Raw genomic sequence first — 19,680 nt, forward strand, 5'->3', positions numbered from 1 at the left:
AATCCGTGAGCTCTAAGTGACAGGAAGGGTGGGGGAGCAGACACAAAGGAGCAACAGCAAAGAGCAGAATACAAAGTTAAAAAGCGCTATCAGGTTAAAAGTCTCCCTGCTTCCGCCTCAGGAGAAGTATGAGTATTATTCTTATTATTATTATTATTATTATTATAATAATAATAATAATAATTATTATTATTATTATTATTATTAACTGTGGAGTTTATCATAATGGGTTTCTCCCACAACATCAGTCCACAGTCTTTGCTTCTTTACCTGCTTGCCATCTCGGGAAACATCCCGATTATGGTTGTCATATAATCTGACACTCGTCTTCATACCCCTATGTACTTCTTTTTGGTTAATCTGGCTCTATTGGACATCTGCTTTTCATACAGCATCATTCCCAACATTCTGGCCATCCTGCTCTCTGAGACCAAGTCCATGTCATATTGGAGCTGCATGACAAAAATGTTCCTGCTGTCTGCCGTTTTGGGATCTGAACTCTTGCTTGTCACAGTCATGGCATTTAATAAGTATGTGTCCATCTGTAGACCACTGCATTATACAGTCATCATGAGTAGGCCAGTCAATCTATTCCTGCCAGCTCTCTAGTGGGGTAGCTTGGCATTCTAAACTCCTTCCTTGATGTTGGTTTGGTGATGAAGTTATCCTTCCTTAAAAAAATACTATCCTGGTGCATATTTTCTGTGAAATACCAGCACTTAGCAAGGCTGCTGTTTCTGATACCTATGCAATTGATTGTGCGATCATGGTGGTAGACATCTTCCTTGGCATGATATGCTTTGTCTTGAAATTTATAACGTATGCCTACATTCTTTCATCAATTTTCAATATGCGCTCTTCTGCAACAAAGAGGAAGGCCATTTGCACCTCACTTACTTGTGGTTAATTTGCTCTATGGCACCACTATCTACACATATATTCTACCGTCTATTTGACTTAAGGCTAATAATAACAAAGTGGTGTCTGCATTGTATGCTACTGTATGTCAGTGCTCAACCCGCACATTTACAGTCTGAGAAACCAGGATGTTATTCAAGCCTCGCACAAAATCTGGTCCTGGATTGTTCCCTCATTTAGAAATTAACATTATAGCCACGTTAATTGGATGGCCAATTGCTCACATCATTACAATACTAACCTAACAATCAATTTCTATTAACAAAATTAATATTTATTTGCACGATCTGAAAGATAACTTAATACATCAAAATCATCAGAATCTGGATCAAAACCTTGAATTGGTTGCAAAGTGTAAATCTGATTTCTCATCTAATAAACTAGTTTCCTTATCGGGACTTTGGATTAAAATTGTGTAATAATGACATTCCTAAAATTCTGTTATTTATAATAGACACGGAAGCATATCTAATATCTTTTAAAATGTCCACAAACTATTGGAGGTCAGTATCCTGAGAACAAGCTAAATCCATCTGTTTTATAGAGAAAATATAGAAACTGTTTTAATCACATTGTCAAATTCAAAGTTATGCTGATGGGTATCCACTAGTGTTACTGAACGCACATCACAATCAATAAAGAACAATAAACATTTGTAGCATTTATGGGTCTATTCACTAAAACATTTTAGATATTGTATGTAATAATTCTCCAGTAGATCACGTTTACATGCTCACAAAGACTATTCTCTTTCAGGAGGAGATCTCTGCTGAGGACTACCCTATCTTTTATGTGCAGAATTCTCCACCAGGAGTTCAGAGATCGCCAGCAGTCATATTTTTTAGGTCTCGCCTATTCAGCGCGCATGCGCTGCATGGAAAAATACCTTTTGTAATCGACACAGCTTTGCAGGCAAAAACGTACACGCGTTGCTTTGCTTTCAGTGGCAACGCGTGCATGTTTGGCGATTTCCTTCGCGGAAGTGAGCTTTGGTGCCATGTGTTAGCAATTATCGCTCCTTGCACTGCTCGTTCCTGCAAGGAAAACACTTTCACTTTTGCCGATACTAGCCGAAGTGGACTTCTGTGTCTGCTTGCTTTGCTCTGCTGCCCTACTATAAGTAGCGCTAACGTCTGTTGGTTTGCCTCTCTTTATTTGTATGTGAATAGAACCAGATGTCTGCCCCGTAAGGAACACCCTTTTTTTCTGTCTTGCAGTATTGTTTTCGTTCTTAACAAAAGCGAAAATAGTCATTCGTCCAATACACACACAGACTAACATGGGACAACCCCCGCCCCCCTCTGTCTAATAATACCTCCTGCAGAGTTCTCATGCTGCCCCCTCACCCACCAAACACACATCATTTACATACTTATGGAGCAGATCCTAGACCCGCTTAAAGCACGCTCCTCCCTGCCATCACCGCACCTCATTAGATCAGGTGACTTTAACATGTCTGACCGGACTCTGGTCGAGGATGAAACCCCTCATGGCCAGAAACAAGGCCTTATGTCCTTGTGTTCAGAACGTCATCAAAGTGCGTCACCAAACAGAGGATGTCTTGGGTTTATCTATTATCAATTAATTAAAACCATTTAATCAAAAACACTTAGTAATATATATAAACAAGCATTGACATAGCCAATAGGTCTCGCCTTTGGGACCTTATAACTGTTTAGCCATGCAACAGTTAATGTTGTTGCACCGAGGATATTGTGCTGCATAACTAAATACTTATAAGGTCCCAAAATTGAGACCTATTGGCTATGCCAATGCTTGTTTAAATGGGAGGTGCATTGGAAAAGGTTAGACAATAGAGGATACCTATTAGAAAAGGGGTGGAGTAAAGCAGAAATCAGGGGAGAATCATGCTTGTACATTGAAATCGATGGAGACAGAGAACCACGCTAACAGTATTCATGACAATAATAACACGCAGTGAAGAATAGAAAAAACCAGTATAAGTTTTATGTATTATGAATTGCAATTTTTTAATAGTTTTAGACTGTCTCAACTTGCAATCAATCTGACATGGTTTTTCTTAAATGTCATAAAATAGTTCACGAAATTCTTTTTTTGGTAAGGAATGTGATCCCTTTTCTTTGGAGCCATAAATTAATGTATTTGCTGAGGAATCCAGGTAGGCTTCGACCTTGCATGGACACAATGAAGCCAGTGGGTAATGTGTCCAGATGTTTAGCATGGGGAGCGCATTATCACGGAGTGTACTCTGTGTGCTGTGTCCTTATTGGCTATGTGTTCTTAACTTCATGTAGCATCTGACGTTATGTTGTTTTTGGAATGCATCACCCTTCCAGCCATGGGTGCTTTATTGGGTTCAGTCTCCCTGGACCATTGTGGTGTCGCTGCACCTATCTGTGGAATCGATGTGGGGTGTCCTGTTCCTCTGCCGGCTACTTGCCACCCCATCTGTGCTATGACCTGTCAACCATTGAACTTGTGGAGTTTATAATGGATGAATTTGTCAATAAAGATGCAACATCATTTTTATACATGATTGTATTGTTACTCATATTGACTTCCATTTTCTTAATATTAGCAATCCCCCCATTAGTTGAATTTTCGACCACACTATCTAAGACATACTTTATTAGAGTTACTTTATTGGGGGCCTGTTGTTCTTGGGTTTTGACAATTAGTTACTTACTTGCATTCTACCCCATTTGAAGACTAAATGTTTACAGCAGAAAATCCCCAATTGCATAGTACACACAAAAACAAGAACACAATAAAATCTGGCAACAACAATGAGCACATACAGGTAAGCCATCAGTGGAGCCAGGAGAACCAATTTGAGAACCAATCCTGCTTAGGGTAACCAACCTCCTCATGCATGTCTCTTTGTAAATGAGGCAGCGCTTGGATTGCAAAAGTCAATGTTCCACTATCTATGCCGTTCCCTGGTATAAACGTGCAGCAGGACACACCAAGCTTGGCATACACCGCTCCCGCCAACGCAGTCATTAAGTCCACTATATACCAATGCGGCATCACCATGAGGCAGATAGCTCTCAGTCGTTCCTTGATTAAATTAAGGCCCAGCTCAGTGCTGTTCATCATTATACGCATTTCCCACTTTGTTATTTTGAGCCAGCTGGCATTAGTTTCATCTGCATGGTGAAGAAGGGTATGGACCCTACCACTGAAATGTGTGTGTCCTTGAACAGTCTGAATTCTTCTCAAATGTTTTTGTACTGATCCCCATCAAAATAATCTGCAGTTCTTTTTTCATGTGTCTGATGCAACAAGGTTTTCCTTAGCGGGTGCTAGTACAAATCCGATAGTTCATGTCCGGGAATGACCAGTATAGGGGTCAAACGATAGTTGAGCTGAATGTAGGCTAACTAACTACACTGCCAGTACATATCCATCAGCATGGAGGTGCACCATTACATATCTGGAATGTACAGGAAGCATTCCTTTACCTCTGAAACATAAGGACTTCTGTGTAAGTTTCCATACAATTAGCGGTTGCCCCTTTCCTTCTAGCCGAGTGTATCCGCCCACCTCGCTATCCTACATTTCCTGACATGGGGTGGTTTTGTTCAACCCTCCCTGGAGACTTATTTCCCTTTGTATCTTTGGGCTGGAGGACCCTATATAGGGACTCCATGTCTGGGTTCCACTTGCTGTTACAGAAAACAAATCCAGATATGCTTAGGTCCATCATTGGACCACAAAAGGAGGCTGGAGAAGATGCGTTTGTGCATTAAGTTGGTGGTTTTACTACCTCCAAGAGTCTCTCTTTTGGGAAGTCTTGTAGCCAAACAGTATCCTCCACTATCGTGCCGCTCCTGTGCATCTTGCCTAGCTTAGTTTGAATATCGTTAGGCTCAGTGAAAAGGTATGGAGCCATTGGTTTGGTCTTTTACCGGATCGGATTCTCTACTATTCTGTGGGGCTCTACCTTGTTCAATTAGAGTTTGGCCCTAATTCTGCATATGTATAAGTGGGGAAGTTCTTTTTCTTTTTCTAGGGCTCTTGAGACAAGTAAAGATCGTCTGTGCCTACTGCATGCGGCATCAATGAACAGACGTAACACAACGTGGCTGATGACTTAGAGCCCAATGTGGTCATCTGCTGATATTGCATGTTGTGTAAAAAAGCACTTTGTAGTGCATGTGAAATATTAGTCTTCGGGTTGGTGTAATTGTAAGTGACATAGGAGAGATCCCTGGACTCCATTTGACCAATAAGTTCTTTAGCAGTGAATCAGTGGGGCAGCACTGAAAATCAACAGATGGCATATAGAAGTGCAATAATACAGAACTTGTTATTTAAGATTTTAAATCTTGGATATGGAATCAGAGGAAGTGTCCGTGATCCTCTGATGACCTTTAAACGTTCAATCAAAAAGTTCATAATCTTGATTTGCAACGGGGTGTGGATTTGACAGATGAAAAGTGGTTGCACTTGGAGATTCGATGGTAGACCTGTTGGATAATAGATTGGTTCATTTTGTTGATTGAGTTAACATTGCATGCACCATCGTCAATGATTTTTCTTCAGGGTTACCGTACTTCCCTTTAGGGGTGTGTATGCCACAATCCATTTGTGCAGTTTTTAGTGAGGCACCAGCAGGTGGCCCTGATCATGGTATCTTTTTGATAGTTAAAAACATTTGATTCCAACAAACTTTAGTTCAGCCAATTTAGACCATAAAAGTACAACAATTCAAGAATGACAATAAAAATACATAACAATGACCAATACATAAAAGTAGAATGGAAACTAAGCTTAGTTTTAAGCAGCATTAAAATCCATCATAATAACAAGAGTTATTACAATCTAATCAATCGACATTTACCCCATCTCACGTAAGTTTAGTCGAGATGCATTTCATCAATACGATTGGTTTTTGAATGGGAAAGAGGTTAAAAGTTGGTTAAGAATAAGTTAAAAAAATTAAAATATTTAAAATGATTAGAATATAACAAGGTCAACACTGTATAGGATTTATGCTTGCAGTATTAATTTTAACAACACTCTTCGATTGTGCCACACAGCGTTAAAAAAACAAGAGACTGCAAAAACAATGGGTGGGTGGGTATCCGTCCTCAAAATTCTAAATGGCTCCTGAATCTTCCTGCACCCCAGATTTCTACAAAGTGGAAATAGCTATCGTCATCTGGGTATTTTATAGCCAGGACAAAGAAAAAGGCATGGATAGCAATCTCATGTATACAGTTACAAGCAGGGCGCCCAAGGGGGGAGGCTTTTAGCCATTTATCAGTGAAGGCGCGTAGCGGGAGTGTCCCTATTCTGAAATGAATATATAGTTTACTAGCCAGGATAGGTTAGATATCATCCAGTAGGGGCTCAAGCTGATATTCAGCATTAATGTTTAAAAAATCAACTGTTAACTGACAAAGTTGGGTGTTTCCCTCAATATCAGCTAGTTTGAGGGATCTATATGCTTTTACTAGTTCTAGATGTGAGGTTACCAGGCACGCTATCTCCGGGTTGCTCTATAGGTTTGGGAGACCTATCTTATAGCATACATGACTTATATGTGTGAACCAAGGCAGTTTACCCATACCAGGGAGGCCCAAAATCTCTTTTAGTTCTGACCGGTAGGCTGCTAGTTCCGGGGTCACCCACAGTCTAAGCCAGAAGGTCAGAGGTCTAAGACGAGTCTCTTCCTCAATAGGTCTAATTTCTAAGTCCATACATAGGGGGATAAGAGGGGTGCTTGGAGGAAGGCCCAACAATAGTCTCATAAAATTGTTCTCTGTTTTAGACAGAACGCAAGGGGGAAAATGAACCCAGAGTTCAGCGCCATGCATCGCAGCTCTCCTGGTTTACACTTTATAGATCTCAATCACCGGGCCTGGTGGTTTATAGCAGGAATTCCTATATGTTTTTAAAACTCCTCCTACCATTTGGGATAATGTTAGGCTTGCTTTGGCTACTTGTGGACCCCACTGGAAAGTTTCGGATAGTGTGGCGCCATAGTAGTCAAAAACTAACACCCTCTTTAGCAAGGTACCATTCAAGGAGGGATTTGGGCAGGAAGTATTGGCTGGGTTAAAGACCATACATTTGGTTTTTAGTGTATTATTCTACAGCCCCCTGTTTTTACAGAATGTTACAAAACTATCAAGAACCTTCTAGGATGCCCATGGGTGACTTCAACAACAAAAGAGTGTTGTACGCAAACATCAATGCTGGCACCTTTCTATGCACCAGTTTAGGGCATTGTCATCCACTACCTCATTTAATTGGGCAACCAGAGCATTGATGAAAAGACAAAACAGGGTGGGGGCAAGCACGCACCTCTGCCTCACTCCTCTGTTCATTGGAAAGCAAGGAGTTAGTTTCCCATATTGTTGTAATATCTTTATTCGGCAATTTTTCACCATAAAAGAATACAAATACATAAAACATTTCACTTCAGTAAAAGATTATAAAATACAGTAAAACAATGACACATCATTCAACAGTTTACTGGCAGTAAAATCGCCCTTAGCTAGTGGGACTTCCAATTTGAAGTTTCAGCAAACGGCAACGTGTCATCCAGGCACTTCCTAAAAACTTGGCCACCCCACAAATCATACTAGCAGATGAAGAGTCTGAAGAAAGGACACGTAATGCCTGGCTATGGCACCTCAGCCCTAGTTCCCTACAGACGGGTTTCAACCAAAATTTCCTAGCCCCTTTGTAAGCTGGGCAGGCGAAGAACAAGTGAGCCACCGATTCCTTAGGGGCCGCACAACCCGGGCAACCACGCGAGCAAGCATCTGTATTCTTCCGTAAACTCACACACCGGGAGCGTCCCATATCGCAATTTCAGGTACAGTGCTCGATCCAATGGTTTGGTTATTAAATCTAGAAAGGGTTCCATTTTACGCATACACTTAATAGACAAAAATTGGTCAGTGAGTGAACCCAATTTCCTAGACCTCATGACGTTATTCTGCACCCAGTCCCAGTATAGTTTTTTTATGGCATCTTTCGGTGGTGGTGATTGCAACTCCCATGCCTCTCTGAGACCCAGCGTGAAAACCAATTCCTTCAGGTTATTTAGCCATGCTATTTTTTTACAGGTGTCCAGTAATAGCAGTTCATCTAACCCTTCTGCATACTTTGCCAGCTCTTCAGTTCTTCGCAATCGGGACCAGAACAACAACGGGCGCAGCCTCACCAAGTCCTTAACTGATTTTCTACCCAGATCTAATTTTAAAGGGATCATTGGGGTAGAAGTGGGAAGAGCTACCACTTTCCTAAAAAAGTTGTTTTCCGCTCTCATCAAGTCAGAAATCCCTTCAAACCCCCACAGCTCAGAGCCATAAAGTGCTGCGGGAAGGATCTGGCCCTCATAGATGGTCATAGCTGGGGAGACCGGTTTGCTGGTTGACTCACGGATCTCCTTCAGCGTCACCCCAGATACTCTTTGATGGTTTAATAGCATTTTTGACAAATGATCCTTCCAGGTCATGTGGCAGTTAATTCGGACACCAAGATAGTCAAAAGACTCGACCAGTTCAAGGGGGGCGTTGTTGAGCACAAAATTATTTTTAAATCTTTTCGAGGGAGCAAAGGCCATCAGTTTGGTTTTCGATGTGTTGATGGTTAAGCCTCTGTTGATGCAGAAGGAGCTAAACCGATTCAAGAGTTTTTGCAAGCCCATCGGGGATTTAGAAATTAATAGGGTGTCGTCAGCGAAAAGAAGTGTGGGGATTCTCTCCCCCGCCAGGGATGGGGCATCCGACTCCTCCCCCATTAGATGATCCACCACTCCGTTTACGAATAGGGAGAAGAGGGTCGGAGCCATGACGCATCCCTGACGCACTCCTCTACGCACAGGGATCCTATCTGTAAGTTGACCCTGGGATCCCCATCTCACCCTTGCATAGTTCCCCTCGTGTAGCTTAACGATTAGGCTCAGAAGACCACTGGGAATACCCATCTCTCTTAGAATTCCCCATAGTTTTGTGCGAGGGACCAGGTCGAATGCGGTTTTAAGATCAATAAACGCCATATACAAACTACCCTTCATAATAGTAACCGCCTTCCAATATATGGCGAATAGTCGAAAGACCTGATCCATCGTACCTACCCTCCTTCTGAACCCCGCTAGTAAATGGGAGAGGATACTAGCCTCCTCTATCCAGTCGCCTACTCTTAAAATGATGACCCTGCCGACCACTTTCTGAATTATGTCTATCAGACTAATGGGTCTGTAGTTTGCAGGGTCATCTCTAGCCCCCTTCTTGTATACAGTGACTACCTCGGCCCCTTTCCAGGAGTCTGGAACCTGGTGTCCCCTCGTGATCAGATTCATTATAATCGCGATTAGTTTAGCCCAGGCCTCAGGATCCGCCAACAATAGATCCCCCGGGATCCCATCCTGCCCAGCGGCTTTTTTTGGGGTTAAGTGTCTAATCGCCAAAACTACTTCACCCGTTGAGAACAAAAGGTCGTTTTTGTCCCCAGGGTCCCCTTCACCCTGGCTATTCACCCCTGGACTAGTTATTTCTTCCGAGTCTCCATAAAGAGATGAAAAATGTGTAAACCATTGCTGGCAAGTTATGTGATCAGCCAATGGTTGCGATCTTCTCTGCCTTGTTCTATTGACCAGTTCCCAAAAGAGGTTTGGGTTCCTGCCCCTCACTGCATTGGAAAGATCCAGCCAATGCTGTTCCTCCCACTCCCGTTTGGCCAATGATAAGGCTTTCAGGTAATCCTTCCTGGCCGCTCTAACCAGTGGAGGGTCCCCTGAAAGCAGAGCTTCTGTCAATTTTTTCCTTTTGCTTTTACAAAGGTCATTATACCATACTTTGCTAAGAGTAGAGGGTATAGCAGGAGCCCTATTACCTTTCCTCTTAGTGATAAAGAATTGGCCAACTTGATCTATTGTGGTTTTATAGGCAGAGTCAAGGGAGGGGTATTGGGGATTGACGGTCCGATTTTCACCAACCCATATATCTAAGGTAGAAGACAAGTCCTCAACCATTGCTTTAATACTTCCTAAATCGCCCTCAGTGAGCTTGGCCTTATCCCATTTCAGCCTACGATTGTTATTAAATGGGATAACTTCTTTAGTTGTTTTTAGGGTGACCACCCCTCGCCTGTCATTCAGCACACCCCAGTGAAACTTGCAACACAGGGGATTGTGGTCACTATCCTGGCTTGGGACGACCTCCATATCAATCAGGTCCGGCCAGAATCCAACATCCATTAGGATGTAATCGATTCTGGACGGGCCCGAAAGTCTATTAAAGGTCCATGCCCCCGACTGGTCGGATATAGTCCTACCATTCAGGGCTCTTAATTTATGGTCCCTTGTCAGTGCATTAATTTGTATGGCTCTAGGCGACCACTTCCTAACAGGGGGCAGAGAGAGAGATGGAATAGACCATTTTGAATCCTCCTCTTCGATTCCTAAAGGGTCGTCTCCGAGAAGGGGTTCAAATGTACAATTAAAATCACCCCCCACCAGAATTTTAGCTGAGCAGGGGCAATTGGCTAAGGTCAGGTCCAAGGATGTTAGGGTCAAAGAGGGAGAGTCACCCTGTGTCCCTCTTGCATATACATTAAAAAGGTCTAGCCTGACAGCATCCTCCCCTCCTTTTGCCGAAAGGTGGAGTATATCATTACACTCCACGCTATGTCTTGTAACCACCCAGTCCAAATCTAATTTTATCCAGACTATAAGACCGCCCGAAGGTCTGCCCTTTCCCTTACTTACAGCGGGCACGCAGTGGGTAGTATACCCTGATTTATGTAGCGGCACAAAGCTCCATGTCTCCTGAAACAGGCAGACATCGAACTGCTCAATTTGTGTGTGCCACTCCGGGATATCTAACTTCCTCTTTAGCCCAGCAATGTTCCAGGAGAGGAGGTTTATTTCCCTCCTTCCACTTGGCCTAGAAGTGTGACCCACCTTGGGCAACCTCTCATTAACCACCCTGGTCGAAGGGCGCCCCCCCTCCTGGGTTGGTGTAGTGAGGGTTGCAGAACAACCTGCCGTGCTCATCACGGGCCCAGTTGGCCTGGAATCCTCTGATATTACAATGGTGGTCACCATGTGGTCAGTAGATAGACTATCTTCTTCTTTACCGATGCTACCCCTGGGAGGACGAGAATCCTTAGCCCCTGGGGGTTCATTATCATTCCCCCCCCCCTTGCCCCCACCTTCAATCGCAGTCTTCTAGTCCTGATAGCTGGGAAAACCGATTGAAGGTATCCAACGGGGTAAAGGGCATCAGATGGTTCATACTAGGACCCTGGTTCAGCATATGTCTATGGGGGACCATGGACCAGGCGGAGTGTAGATCTGGCACCCTAGTCAGCTGATGGCCATACTGAGGTTGATTATTAATGTAGGGTGGAATAAAGGGCGGCCTATAACCTTGTGGTCTGTTTGAATGTTTAGAGTTAGTAACTTTTGACCTGGGATAGAAATATGTTAAAGCCCGTGGGATAACACAGGTTTCGCTAGTCCCAGGTGGCCAGTTTAAGATGTAGTCAACTGCCCGAGGGTCTCTAAAATTGACCACCACTAGATCTCCCTCAGTATCTTTAGTTCTACTCCCCAGCCAATTGATCCGTCTAACATGAACTATGTCCCCATCTATGTTTGGTGCTATCGGCCTATGCAACCTTAGCCAATGGATAATTTTGTTTTTAAGGTCAGAAAATCCCTCCTTCTTGTTCTCAGATAGCTGTGGAACCCCCGTTAGGATCACCACGTAGGGCACTGCTTCTGGGGGGATCTCTACTTGTGGGATCCTTTTATGAGGCATTCTGCTTTTACCATCATCCCCATGTGCACTTTGATTGTTACTCGTCGGGGCCTTTAGGGGTGGTTTTGAGGGGCCTGCTCCCACGTCAGTAGCTGATGTTTTAGGTTGTTTAGATGGCAGTATATTATGAGTTGGGGGCACTGCTCCCCCCGGGGGCTGACAAGTTTGCTTAGCCGGAGCAGGAGTGGGAGGAATTCTAGATTTGCTTTGAGGTGTGGTTGGAGGGGGTATCGGCTGTACCGCCACACTTCCTTTATTTTTGGTATGGGAAGCCATACTAGTAATGGCGGCTTCCAATATAGTTAATCTAATTTCCACCTTTTTAATAGACTCATTAATGGGTAGAAGGAGAGATCTTAACAAAAATTCCAGATTCCCTGCTACTGAGGAAGGAAGTGGTGGTGAAGTGATAGGTGGGGTGACTCTAATATTATTATCAGGAACCTCCTCTTGTCTGGTTGCTAAAGATGGACGAGGACCCGGAGAAGCAACTACCTGTGGGGTGTGTTCCTGCTCAACTGCTGTAGGGGTCTCAGTTGTGGTCGGAGTTTTAATCCCTTTACCAAAATCAGCGTGCGATGTTTTTGCTTTACCTGTAACCACCCTTTGTTTCCTTCTTTTTTTACTAGGGGGCGGGCGATGGGTCTGGGCAACAGGGTAGATGTTAACTTTCTGCTTCCTAGATTTGGATTTGTCGGCCACACGACTAACACTAGGGGTGGGTGAAACAATTATAATATTATCCTCAGGCAAACAAGGAGTGGCTACGAAGTCACGAAACAATAGAGGGATACCATCCTGACTTACATTTTCCTCGCCTGGGCCATTCGAGTCACCTTCCCGGTTCAATTCAAGTAGACTATCAGTGAGGGATCTGTGTTTCATATTCTCTACAGAGCGGCGCCGCTCTGCCCTACGCTCCGCTAGAATGAAATCCTTATCTCCCTCGCTCCTCTTGGGAAAGTAATTCTCCAGGGAACCATTACGTAATCTAGATTTTTTCCCCGGGGTTACTGCTTCTGTTGCCATATCCATTGTATAACAAACACTGTCCTCCGGTCAACAAATGAAAGCGGTTAGGCCCTGCCCGGCCTCCTTCGGCCCCGGACGGCCACAGACGGTCCCGCCCTTGTCCCGGGCTTCTCCCGGGACGCTCCCGCGCGCTCCCGCGCAGCGGGGAAGTTACTTGGTTTTTATAACTGGGGGATTGAGAGATGAGGGGGTGGAGCCGGCAGGGAGAGCAGCCCAGGTGGTGACGGGCGCGCGGGGGCTCCTGGTCCTTGGAGTCCCCCGCTGGAAGCTCGCAGCCCTGCCGGTCAGAGGGACACCCAAACCCCCGCAGAGAGATGGAGCACAGCAAGGCTGTCAGCCGCGCAGCGGGACCCGCGGGTCCGGCCAGTCGCAGCGGCAACAGCGGTACCAGCGGCAGCTGAAAACAGGGAGCCGAGTTCTTCAACGAGACCAGGTGAGGCTTGTGCAACGAGGGATCCACTTGTCCAGTATTCGGCCGCCGGTTTTAACAAGATGGGGGTGGAGCCGGCAGGGAGAGCAGCCCAGGTGGTGACGGGCGCGCGGGGGCTCCTGGTCCTTGGAGTCCCCCGCTGGAAGCTCGCAGCCCTGCCGGTCAGAGGGACACCCAAACCCCCGCAGAGAGATGGAGCACAGCAAGGCTGTCAGCCGCGCAGCGGGACCCGCGGAGCGGGTCCGGCCAGTCGCAGCGGCAACAGCGGTACCAGCGGCAGCTGAAAACAGGGAGCCGAGTTCTTCAACGAGACCAGGTGAGGCTTGTGCAATATCAGCTAGTTTGAGGGATCTATATGCTTTTACTAGTTCTAGATGTGAGGTTACCAGGCACGCTATCTCCGGGTTGCTCTATAGGTTTGGGAGACCTATCTTATAGCATACATCACTTATATGTGTGAACCAAGGCAGTTTACCCATACCAGGGAGGCCCAAAATCTCTTTTAGTTCTGACCGGTAGGCTGCTAGTTCCGGGGTCACCCACAGTCTAAGCCAGAAGGTCAGAGGTCTAAGACGAGTCTCTTCCTCAATAGGTCTAATTTCTAAGTCCATACATAGGGGGATAAGAGGGGTGCTTGGAGGAAGGCCCAACAATAGTCTCATAAAATTGTTCTCTGTTTTAGACAGAACGCAAGGGGGAAAATGAACCCAGAGTTCAGCGCCATGCATCGCAGCTCTCCTGGTTTACACTTTATAGATCTCAATCACCGGGCCTGGTGGTTTATAGCAGGAATTCCTATATGTTTTTAAAACTCCTCCTACCATTTGGGATAATGTTAGGCTTGCTTTGGCTACTTGTGGACCCCACTGGAAAGTTTCGGATAGTGTGGCGCCATAGTAGTCAAAAACTAACACCCTCTTTAGCAAGGTACCATTCAAGGAGGGATTTGGGCAGGAAGTATTGGCTGGGTTAAAGACCATACATTTGGTTTTTAGTGTATTATTCTACAGCCCCCTGTTTTTACAGAATGTTACAAAACTATCAAGAACCTTCTAGGATGCCCATGGGTGACTTCAACAACAAAAGAGTGTTGTACGCAAACATCAATGCTGGCACCTTTCTATGCACCAGTTTAGGGCATTGTCATCCACTACCTCATTTAATTGGGCAACCAGAGCATTGATGAAAAGACAAAACAGGGTGGGGGCAAGCACGCACCTCTGCCTCACTCCTCTGTTCATTGGAAAGCAAGGAGTTAGTTTCCCATATTTCCCGTACCTTACTTGAGCAAAATTGCTCTTGTGTAGTCTTGTGATCAATGACAAGAGATTGGGGATTCCTAGTTGTTTAAAAACCTCACAAAATATTTCTCTGGGTACCAGATCAAAGGCCATTTTCAGGTTGATGAAAATCAATTAGAGGCTGTTTGAATTAGGGGTCTTTAGTTGGCAGAGGTATATACTTCTGACAAATAGGGACCCACCTCCTCTAGGCAGGGCAAGGGATCACACACTCAGATAACCCCCGCTCAACCCCATGGTAGCTTGACAGAGCAGATAGACTTATCCCAGAGGCAGTGTGTTAAGCATTTATGACCACACACAGTAATAAAGTGAATACACCACAAATAGACACAACACAGAAGGTATTATAGAAATAAGGATGTTTATAAAAGGCTTAGCAGAAGACCAAATAACGACAAAAATATACCACAATCTTAATAAATACTCTTTGGAAGGAAAAATAATAGTTCAGGTAAAGTCTCTTCTTAGTAAACGGTTCTTTAGCAACAAAAGTAAATCTTCTCCTTTAAAGCACAGTTCTTGGCAACAATGTAACCCCAACAGGAGTCACATGACGTTGAGGCAAAGTTATCTCGAAGGTTCAGCGTCGACCGCGAGGGGCGCTACGTCGAGCCCGGAGTCGAAACAGACCCCACAAACACAGTGCCTTTGGAAAAGAAGAAACAATGTTCCACGGCGTCGAGATGTATCGGCGTCGAGTCTTCGGCGTTGATCGGGCCTCGGAGTCGGAGCGATCTGCACCGGCGTCGACAGGTGTCAGGCTGGAACAGCGCTCACAGTGGTGAAGCAGGATACGGCATCGTAGTCGATGTCGTTGTTGCAAGAGTGAGCAGCGCTCACGGCGTTGAGAAGGGCTACGGCTTCAATGTGATCAGCGGGGGAGTCGACACAGGGTCACTTGGACCTGGAGCTGAACTCGCTACTAACTGGCGTCGCTACTGGCATCGATCGGGCCCGGCGGCCGGCGGCGAAGAAGCAGGACACTGGAGCCGTTACTCACGATGTCAAGCTGTATTCAGCGGCGTCTGTCGACGTCGAAGTTGTTGGTTTCTTTAGAATACTGGAAACACCACGCTCCAGTTCAAGTAGATGACAAAGTCCTTTAGCCCTGTGACTTCAGCAGGAGACTGGCACGCTTCCAGTCCTTGGAGATTTTCTTGGCAAAGCTTGAGAGTACACACTCAGTTCCTCTCTCCTTGGCAAAAATAAGGAAGCAACTGCAGGATTCCCCCCAGCAAACAGCACTCTGGCAGAAGGGGTAGGCAAGTCCTTGGATCAGCAGGCTTCTTGTCCTTGCTGTAGATTTCCTTGTCAGAAGTGATCTAAATTCTTGATTCAGGGGTATTTCTCTTATACCCCTTTTCTTCTTTGATCTCTTTGTCCAGGCAGGGGAATTCCCCCCATCCAGGGTTTGTTGTGGTTGTTGCCAGGCCAAGGCACCTGACCTATTCACTGGGCAGGGCAGAGCCCTCAGCCGCCCAGCAGGAGGTGGAGCCAGCATTGTCACTGGCAGGAGCAGGGCTATCAGTCGCCCGGCAGGAGGTGGAGCCAGTATTGTGTCAGGCAGGGCAGGCTATCAGGAACTACTCTTCCCTCACTCTACATGCAAATGCCTCATTCACCCACACTGGCTCATTCAGACCTCTGGAGCTACCTAGCTCCTGTCACACACACACCAAACCAGCAGAGACCAGAAAATAGTTAAACAACAAACTACTCACTTTCTAAAAGTGCTAGTTCCAAACTCAGAATCTGAAAACCATCCATCCTGTGTTATTAAATTCTGAGTTCAGGGATACTAAACTCGACTTTCCACCATGCTCTCTGAGTCTGTTTGGATTATATAGTGTAATAATTGCAGCAGCTCAGTCTTGTCTAAGGAGAGCAGTGAATAGTGAATAACGAAAATGGCTGCAATTCACTATTAGGACATGCCACACACATCAGGGCGTGTCCTACCTTATCCTTACAATGCACCCTGCCCGTGAGCCTACCATAGGGGTGACTGACATGAAGTTAAGGGAAGGTTTTGGGGACTGGCAAGTAGGTGTACTTGTGCAGTCAGCAAGGCAGTACCAGACTGCACGCAGGTTCTGCAATGGCAGACCTTAGACATATTTTACTAGGCCGCTTCTGTGGGTGGCACAACCAGTGCTGCAAGCCCACCAGCAGCATTTGTATTTACAAGCCCTGGCACTACTGGTGCACTCTACTAGGGACTGACAGTAAACCAAATAAGCCAATCATGGAATCCAATCAATTTATCAATTTAACATAGGGAGCACTTGCACTGTGGCACTGATCAGCAGTGGCACAGTGCCCAAAGCAATATTCCAGCAAAACATCGTAAACAGAGGAGGCAAACAGACAAAAAAAATGGAGGAGAGACTCATGCCAATGATGCCAGGTCTAACAGAGGCTGCCACCCTCTAATGATAATGGCCTTCAGTATAGTAATTGAAGCCTGAAAATGTGATCAATGGTGAAGATGTTTTTTCTAAACCTGGCTTGATAAGGGATTAGGATTTTCTATGCCTCCATCCACACATGAAGGCGATCAAGGAAGATCCTCGCAAACAGTTTCTGGGTGACATATATCTAACTGATTGGCCTATGATTGGTTGGCAGGAGAGGTGAACCCTTTTTAAAGATGGGGTAATTTCCACCCCCCAACCAGGTGTCCGGGATCGCCATGCCTCTCAAGATGGCATTAAATAGTGCCCAAAGGTATGGCTCCCATAATTCAGGTTCTGCCCCAAATAGGTCCCCTGGAATCTTGTCTAGTCCCAGGGCTTTGCAAAGGGGAAGCTTCCTAGTTGTGTTTAGCACATCTGTTAAAGTAAACCCTTGGTCCTCTTCAGAGGTAATCCCTGGAATTAATGAAGGACTTTCAGCTTCTGTGTCTATGTTCTGTTCGGTAGAGTATAGGGCTTGAAAGTTAGACTTCCATGCTGCTGCAGAGATGTTGGGCTCTAGGGCACGCTTCCCTACATTGCTATCTAAGCACACAAGTGACCAGAACAACCCTGTTAGATGGAGCTGTTCTAATAGCAGCCCATCTGTCTATCAACCAGTTCTTCTTTACTTGTATGGGGCAATCTCAGTAAAGTGCCCTCATTTGATTGATAAGGAATTTATCCTTACGTTTAATAACGTCCATTAGGGCTCTCTTCGCCTTGCGGCAGGTATTGTTAAACCAGGTTAGATTGGGACCCTTTTTCGCTTTGAAACGCATCTGCGGATTAAATATATTGGTCAAACTGGTTGTTAATTCTGCATACAGCGCCTCAATTCTGCAAATGTTTCAAAGAGAGTCCAGTTCCCTAGCAATCTCCCCCATTTCCTGGAAGGGCAGGATAAGAGATAATAGTGTGGCTACCTTATCTGGTGAATGCTTGAATGTCCCCCATCTGATTCTCTTTCTGTTATTGACGAGTGTTAGGTTGCTGTCTACATAGGCACCACTGTACACAGGGTTATGAAAATCTGGGAGATGTAGCTCTAAATTCAAGGCATTGTGGTTGCTGTACTGTCTTGGCAGGACGGCGAAGTCCGCAACCACTGCCATTGTCTTCTTTCCACTAGGACATAGTCTAGCAGCAAGGATTGCCCAGTTCTATAAAAAGTTAGCTTTCCTGGTCTGTCTGACTTAGTGCAACCGTTGCACGCTCTCAGAGAATGAGTTATTATTACTGCATTGATCTGGAGTGCCAACGGCGTCCAGGCCTTTATTGGTTGAATTTGGGGGCTAGGGATTAGCCAATGTCTGTCCTCATTGCCAGAAAGAGCATCAGTAGGGGCAGCAAGGTGCTCAAATTGGCAGGTAAAATCTCCCCCTATGACCAGCCTTGTATTTGGGGGGGACTGGTCCAATAAAGGTATTCAATTGTTCCAAGGTATGTGATTCATGAAAAATACTTACAGGGGGGGAATAAATGTTAATAAAGGCAAATTTGAGGCTGGGTGATAAAGTGAGTATAGTATACTAAATGTTGTTAGGCATTGTATTTAGCTTGTCCACTGTACAATCTATGTGCATAGCAACCCAAGTACACAAACCGCCTGAGGGTCTGCCTCTCCCTCCCACCATGGCCATCATATTAAAGGTTGGATATCCCGACTTCACAATATCATCCTTTGCCCAGGTTTTCTGAAACATACACACATAATAAATGCCCACTAATAACCCCCATTCTGGACAATATAATTTACTATTTATTCCAACGATGATCCAGGATAAGTTCCTCAGCTTATGTTCAAGATTAGAGTTTTCAACCATTACGGATGTTAGAGTTGGGGTTTGGGTGACCTTCAGCTGAGCCATAGGGGGGCTACGTCCACCTCTTCCACTGTGGGGGCACTCCTGGATGGGTCAAAGATTAAAGAGTTGTTGACTGCTGGGACTACATTTCTAGACGTGTCTACACAAATATCATGGTAATCCATGAATTACATCTGGTTTTCGATTTGCATAGCTCCTGAATCATCCTCATGACCACAGGGGGTATTCTGCTTCAGCTGCCCACTATTGGTTTCCTTTGGTTCCCTACTTGACCCCCAAGACCCATATCTGGAGGCAAGTCCACTTTCCCACGTAAGTCAATCCACTTCCTCTAAGGCCCCAACCGTGTTCGCCACTGGGATGTTAAAAGGAGAGGTCGGGGGTGGACCCACTATTGGTTGCTCTAAAGAACAGTTAGCTGGAACACAGGTGTTAGGGGTCCTGTTTTGGCTGTGACTATGGAAATAAAAATAGTCCAATGTGTGGGCCCTGACCCTTGTGTATGGTGCATAGTGACTTGAGATATGGGCCGCTAGGGCGTGAACAGTCTGGGGATTGCTAAAATTGATAACAATACAATCCCCTTCCGATGCCTTGAGTCTCTAACCCACCCAGTCAACTCTACAAACCATTAAAATCTCTACTGCTAGATCATAGGAAAACTGCCTGTATCTGGCCAACCAGAAAAGGCATTTTTTCCTTAGGTCCAGCTGAGTTTCCTTCTGGCCATCTTTAATCCCGGGTATACCTGTCAATATAATGACATACAGAAGTGAGGCTGGGAGTAAATTTATAGTCGGGAGGGTCACTTCTCCCTAGCCTTTCTCTATAGGCTCCACCCTTTCCCTGCCTATCCTGGGCTCTATTCCGGTAGGTCTTTTCTCATTTGTATCCTCCGTATTGGAGTCACAATTATGGCTCCCTTTTGCTTTAATAAGGCTCCTC

The 19,680-nt window shown here is 45.2% G+C and overlaps 1 pseudogene; it reads left to right on the top strand.

Moving 5' to 3' along the window:
* Positions 1 to 225: 225 nt before the first annotated feature.
* On the top strand, positions 226 to 1,105 carry LOC147734838 (olfactory receptor 13A1-like; annotated as a pseudogene).
* Positions 1,106 to 19,680: the final 18,575 nt, after the last annotated feature.

Source organism: Lissotriton vulgaris, chromosome 1_2 (assembly GCF_964263255.1).
Source record: "Lissotriton vulgaris chromosome 1_2, aLisVul1.2, whole genome shotgun sequence".
Taxonomy (NCBI): domain Eukaryota; kingdom Metazoa; phylum Chordata; class Amphibia; order Caudata; family Salamandridae; genus Lissotriton; species Lissotriton vulgaris.